The 6,969-nt window shown below is 39.0% G+C and overlaps 1 long non-coding RNA gene across 1 annotated transcript; it reads right to left on the minus strand.

Moving 5' to 3' along the window:
• Nucleotides 1-4,754: 4,754 nt before the first annotated feature.
• Nucleotides 4,755-6,269, minus strand: LOC310897743. Its single transcript, XR_014582523.1, has 2 exons — nucleotides 5,971-6,269; nucleotides 4,755-5,879 (listed from the first exon to the last, which is right to left on the minus strand). It is a non-coding gene; the product is annotated as an uncharacterized lncRNA (long non-coding RNA).
• Nucleotides 6,270-6,969: the final 700 nt, after the last annotated feature.

The raw sequence follows: 6,969 nt of genomic DNA on the forward strand, positions 1-6,969 counted from the left end.
GCAGGAAATAACTGGAATTTGAAAATTCAACTCTGATTATTTTGTCTATATGTTGCAAGAACAGAATGTCACCCCTCTTTGCGTCCACTATCAATAAGCAACATAGGCACTCGTTTAAAGAAAATACCACTAGGATAGAGATTAACTGTTAAACATCAGGGCATACATGAAGGACTGGCTTAAGACATCTTACAGTTGTTCCTGAGCTTCATAGCATTTTTCATTTCAAAGCACACCACTGCATGAATATTCTTATCTGCAGTTGAGAAATCCTAGGTTGCTGACAAAGCAGAAGCTTCAGTTGCAGTTTGCTTTCCTCTTTAGAAAGAGGCATGACATTCCTGCTGGTGTTTATTCCTGGTCGCTGACACACAGTAACATCCACAGTTCTCTGTGACATACTGCTGCCACGGAATTAACAAGGATATGTCAAAAACAGAGGTGGTTGTTAAAAATAGGCATTTTATAAATACTCATGAGAACACTGCCACCCGTTGTGGAGTTCCTAGATAAGATGTCGATTAATGTTTTTACATGCATCAGTGCTAACAAATGCAGAAGTCAGAACAAAACCAGCCACTCTGCTCACACTGCTCTAAAGATCATTGGTATGGAACCAGCCATGTTAGTTAGAAAACAGGTGTCAGTGCTGTCTTCTCCTATCCTTCTTTTTCTTCTGTGTGCTGGAGAAACCCTCTCTTCCCTTATCTTATTGCCCCTCCTTCTTTGCTGTATTTTCTTTGATGTCTTCCGATTTTTATACTCACAACAATAATAAAAGAAAGAACATTAATTTAACACTACTCAACTCATAAAGATGAACATTTCAGCATTCCCTATTTGACTGAGAAAGCGTTATATAATGTCCATGGGCTGTAGAATACCAACAAATCCAACTGATCATACGTGATAAATCTAAGTCTATATTCACCTTTACACTGCTACACTGCAGAAAGAGAATCAAGAAATGCCAAAAAAGCCAGAGGGTGTTATCAGTAGGAAAGAGGGGAAAGGAAAGGAGGAAAAATGAAGGAAGGAAGGAGGGGAGAGAGAAAAGTTGAAAGGGAGGGAGGAAAGCAAGAAAGAAAAGGAGGAAGGAAGGGTAAATATTTTTGCTGTGAGTTTGACTCTTTTATTTCTGTATGACTATTCCCTTTTCCCTTGGCTTTCTTCCTTTACATGAAATGCTATCACCAAGCATACAGCATGACACAATTGAGGAATAGTAGCATTTCTAGTCCTCCTGTTCTATATCTTATTTATTTATTTATTTATTTATTTATTCATAAATCTGAAACAAGACTGGAGAGTTCCACCCTTTACACAAAGTTCCTGATAAACAGATCATTTATGGGCTGACCACAGCTTTGCTGCTTATCATGTTTAAACCCTGAGAAATGTAAAATAAATAAATAAATACAGTGACACAGAACAACCCCACCAAATAAGGTTGACACAGATATAACCAAAAAAGTTTGGACAGAGTCAAATCCTGTCTCAGCTTAACTTTTGGGGGGCTACCTCAGGCAGCTCCAGTTCTACCTCTTTTCCAATGTGAGTGTTGGTCCTTGTGTTTGAAACAGCTGTTTAGTTAGCTGGAAATCTGATCGTATGAAATACGATGGATATTTTCCACAACATTTGCTTTGAAGCAAGAATGATCATTAGTAACAGGGAAAACTCTTCTTCACATCCCAGCAAAAGAGTCAGCAAAAACAAAAACTTTCCTGACTTTTTTTTTTTTGTGCTTTGTTTGAGGCCTCTTGGAAGTCATTTTGGTTCCTCCTAAGTTCAAACGTCTACCTGCCCTGTAACTTTCACAACAACACAGTAGCATCTACCTAGAAAAGGATTTATTTTCTGCCTATTTTTTTGCTAAAGAAGCAAACTTCCAGACTCTTAAGCATCCCCTCAAGGTAAATTAAACTGTAGCAAACAGCATTCCGAGAAAGTTAATTTATATCCAAAGGGTTTTGTCAAGTTAGAAAGTCGCAATGCAAAAAAATGCAACAAAATAAAATAAAACTAACTAATAAAAACATCAGGGCATCTTTGTGGGCTGGTGGCATTATTGTTTTGTAGTTGTTTATATCAAAGATTATATTTTTGCAGATACTGTAAGTCATTTCCCAATTTAGCTTTCCACAGATATTTCTCTCTGTCATTTCATATCCCCTAGGCGCTACAGTCCTGTTCAGATCTTGCAAATCACAATAATGGAACTGTGATTAAGCAAACAGAATCTCACTGCATATTTCGCTCTCACATCTTTGGCTATCATCTTGTGAAAAAAAAAAAAAAAGAAAAAAAAGAGAAAAAAGGAAGGAGCTGTTTGCAGATTCACTCTCTCCTCTTCACATTTCTTCTTCTCCCAAAGGTTTCTGTACTGCCAGTTTATAAGCTACGTATCCAGAAAAAGTCAAAACGTGACAATGTTTTGGGAAAGCTTTCTTTCTTTTTTCTTTTTTGTGTGTGTGTGTGTGTGTGTGCATTGTTTTGTCTTTTTGATGAAGGAAAAGGAGGCCTGAGATGTTGTCTTTAGAGAAGAGAATTTGGTTCCTGCTACTCACCTTCGCTACAAATAGACTACAAAGTCTATTAGCTTCCAGAAAATCAAGCCCTTGAGAGATTACAATCTAAACAATGGCAGCCAGTCTAACCTCAGCGAAGCCAACAGGAGAGAGGTTTCAAAAGTTACCACACCTATGCCCAGTGTATTTGGGAGGTCAAAGCCTTTATTTTCTGTAGTAGCTGCTCTTCTGAAGCTTTTCACTCACTGCAGTGGTAATTGCTCAGACCTGGCTAACCGCTGGGTCTCTGAAATACTCCACTGTGGGGAAGTGAGAATGAGTTATTTATTCCACAGGAAGGATGCACTTAAAGCATTTTATTAGCTTTGTATTTCCTTGTAGCTAGTGATGTATTCATTAGGTCTTCAGCCCTGGAAGTTTGATCTTCTGACCCCTTTATTTCAGCTTCAAACCCTGTGGGTGTAAAGTTAAAAACAAAACAAAACAAGCAAACAAACAAGAAAATTAATTATAAAATAAAACATGAAAGTGGAACAAGCTGGTTCAACGATGACCTGAATGGACTCTTGTTTACTGGAAAGTCTGTCCATATTAGACAGTGGAATGCCTTTTTTAATTTTTTTTTCCTTCTTTTCTGTTGAGCTTGGCAGCTTTGCCTGTTTTCAAAATCTGGAAAGATCAGTGCACTAAAGCCTCTTTTGGCACTATAAATTTGAGTCAAAAAGGTTTTGTGTTGCTGCTGTTTACAAGCTTATTTCTTCTTCTGGCCAAAGAAAATAACTTTATCTTGATGAAGACTTCTTTTTCCAAAAGACACCCAATGGTGCTCGGCAGTCAGTCCGCATCTTGCTGTCGTGAATCAATACACACAACATTCGGGCGATACCCATGAGGAAGGCTGAGCATTTCACTCAAATGCAGCATGGCAAAAAATGGAGAGAAAAAGGACTTAGCAGAGGAGTGGGGCTAAGATTCTTAATTTTAGTATTTACCTTAGGTTTCGGATACAGCTGGAAATGACACCTACATTCAAGAAGCCAAATAACCTTTAAATCCAAGTGACTGTAACTTACTACAAAGACTTTGCATCTTTTCAGTTAAGATGTGTAACTGTTCCGTAAGATTCCAGCATGCTTTAACATGACATATTTTCCTCCACATAATTGCAGCTCTCTCTGTAGTGCAACGTAGCACCTTTTGAAAAACTGTCAGATTTCTTAAAACAGGAGGGAAAGGGGTAAAAGAAAGACCATCAGCCTGAAGGTTCAGAGGGACTTGGAACTGACAGAAAAGACAGTTACTGCTTTGGAGTTTCAGATGTCCACTGCTGCAAACCCACACCCTATTGGGTAATAGTAGTTCCCTCTATTTTCTTTTCCCCAGCCTTGAAATTTAATAACGGAATTGTAGACTATTCCACTCCACAGCCAATCCCGAAGTTAAAGTTGCAAAATCAGGTAGCTAGGGAAATAAATAGCCATGGTTTTGGCATCCATCTCTGCATACTCTGGGTTCATTCCCTTACATAAGTGTTCCTTCTCAAAGTTTATTTGCTTTATTATTGTCTCCACTCTCTTAAATTCCTCTCTCAGCTTCTGCTCACCTGTTCCACTGTCCATCCCCTTTTCTAGCCCTTATTTCCAATCCCTTCACCTTTATCTTCCATCCCTCCCATCTGCCTGCTGTGCATCTGAGATGGAGGAGTGAGAGAAACATTTTTCCACACAAGAATTTATCAGTGGGCAGAAATAGATGCTCACAGGTACAGGGAAAAAATAAAATAAAATAAAATAAAATAAAATAAAATAAAATAAAATAAAATAAAATAAAATAAAATAAAATAAAATAAAATAAAATCCTAGGGTAGCCTTTGTTAGAAACCTTGCTGTCTGAAACCTCAGATGTTCACGTATTTCATAGGTTAGGACCTCTAATTGTAATACTGAGATGTCCCTCTACGGTCACCTGGACAAGTGATGTGTCTTCAAACTGTTTTTTTCCCTTGTGTGCAACCCTGCCTCTGGGAAAAGAAATTATTTACAACCTCATTACCTGTAATTTCCAAAGGCTACACTTGCAACTTTAATTCCAACCTAGAAGTGATTTGACTCTCCCTGTACCTTTCTTTGGCTAGAATTTGTACGCCCGTCCCAGTGACAGTTAATAACTTTGTAGCCACAAGGACTGATAACTAAAAATAATTTCCTTACATGGTTCCCCCTCCAATTGTCTAAGGAACATTGATTTAATCAGTCTGTTCAAATCCTCACATTTATTTAATTACAGTAACCTAGTTTATATAACATTCACTCACTTATGAGAGCTTCATTATACTCTTTTTCTTTGGACTTCGGCAAAGTTACAGAGGACAGGAAGCCTGCATAGTTCAGATTCCTTCTCCAGTAACGGATTTTGAGTCAGAGGTGACTTTGAGACAAATACGAAAGCAACTCCGTGCCTCATTTGTTGGCAGTCCAGAGAAAGTCCTTTTTCAGTTTACACATCTTAGGGAGGATAACTGTCTTTAAAAGCAGCTTGTGGTGTCAGCCAGGTTCCCGGGGGATAACTCCACTCTTTTCATGCTGGACACGCTACCTGTAGTGCATGGCACAGCAGGGCAGGACCCTGCTGAGCTGAAGCTAACAGAGCACATACTGTCACATGCTGCATAGCCGGGATCTGCAGAGGTGCCAGCTCAGCTGAAGGGAAGCACAGACAGAGTGCCACCACATCTGCATCCAAACAGAGATCATTTGTGTGCGTGCAGCAAGGCGCTGATGAAATTGTTCTGCTTCTGGAGCTTCTGCTTTCCTGCTAACACAGAAACATTAGCTCTGTGCTTGTCGGGCACTGCTGATGTGGTTTTGGAAAGAATGTCAAGACAGCTGAAGCAAAACTAAATAACAGAGTCCTCATTAAGGACGTGAAATAAGCATGCCTTTTCACTTTTACTGCCAGTGCTTTTTTCTGCCTTCTCCCATCACTGTAGTCTGGTAGCTGGGATCCTACAGCCCCTGGCTCACAGTGCAGCTGCCACTCACTAACTGAGCCAGCATTTCATTTATTCTGAAACACCTCAGGGGCAGGAAGAAGTAGCATCGCAGTAAAACTGCCACAGCACGTTGATACCAAACCCTTTTTCATATCACAGACCCAAGGCGCATCCTAATGCTTCACTGCTCCAACAGCTAAATATGCTTGTGTGCAGGGTAGGGAACAAAATGCAGATATCCAAATTCCTAGTTTTTCTGCATTAGGATGTATTTACCGTTGCGTAGGCATTTGGACACATTGTGGGAAGACTGGAAGACCCTGACCTCTTCGGTTGGTAGTGACAGCACGCAGAACCTGTGGATGAACAGAAGGATACAAACAAGCACACAGGAAAAGCTACAAAAATCCTGTCACAGGCAGATCATACTAAAGTCCTTATACTAACCCATCAGAGGAGACAACACCTCTCCTGAAGAACTTAGTTCTGACTTGGCAAGAAGAGTGACAGAAGAAAGGCCAGGGAACTGGGGAAGAGACAAGAAAAAAAAAAAGAACCCCAATCCTGCAGGACCTGATGCCAGTCCACAAATTTCCACCCAGCTGGAGTGGCTCCACTTTCTGTAAATCATTAACTAATTGTGGGTCATGACAAAGAAATATTCTGGAAACTTCAGTGCAGTTTGTTTGTGCTGTCAAAATATTTGACTAGCATAGGAAATTGTAATCTAGAACATAGCTATAATAAAGCCCTCCCTTTAAGATGGTTAGTATGCAAGGAAAAATAAAACCCAATTAAACCTGTTTTACTTATTTTAGGACAAAACATAGCTGTAATATTAAATTAAACTTTCGAATCTCTGGCTCATTCTAATCTGTCATCTTTGGTCTGTAAATTTGAACACCTTGAGAGTGTATTTGCTCTGTTTGTTTCCATATTAGTACTTTAAATTTTGTATGTACAGATTTTTCCTGACATATATTTCCTTTCTTTTTACATATTTTCAAAAATGTCCAAAATATAACAAAATAACATCAAGCTTTTTCTCAGAAATTTTCATTAAAAATTTAGACTTCAGGAAAATTTTAAGTGGAACACGTTCCCTTGGAAAAAAGGCAATTTGGCAGCGGGTTTGCCTGCTGCTTCAGAAGAACTAAACTGTTTAACAGCTAACATTATTTGTTAATACGATTTATGCCTGGAGGGGGAAGAGAGATTCCTTTAAATAGAAGATATAATCCAAGCAGTTGCTTCATCATTGGCTTTTGCCTTGTACAACAATTTGCAATCATCTTGCACTGGTAAATGACTGCATGAGTGAACAGGGCTACAGAGTACTCAGCCCTTTGATCCAATTTTTCAGCTAAATTGAAGAAAAAAGTTTGTCTTTGGATTAATAGGAAGGATATGCTCTTTGTCCTCCTAATTTAAGTATGATCAGAATAT

Source organism: Anser anser (assembly GCF_964211835.1).
Source record: "Anser anser genome assembly, chromosome: 3".
In the NCBI taxonomy this organism is placed as follows: Eukaryota; Metazoa; Chordata; class Aves; order Anseriformes; family Anatidae; genus Anser; species Anser anser.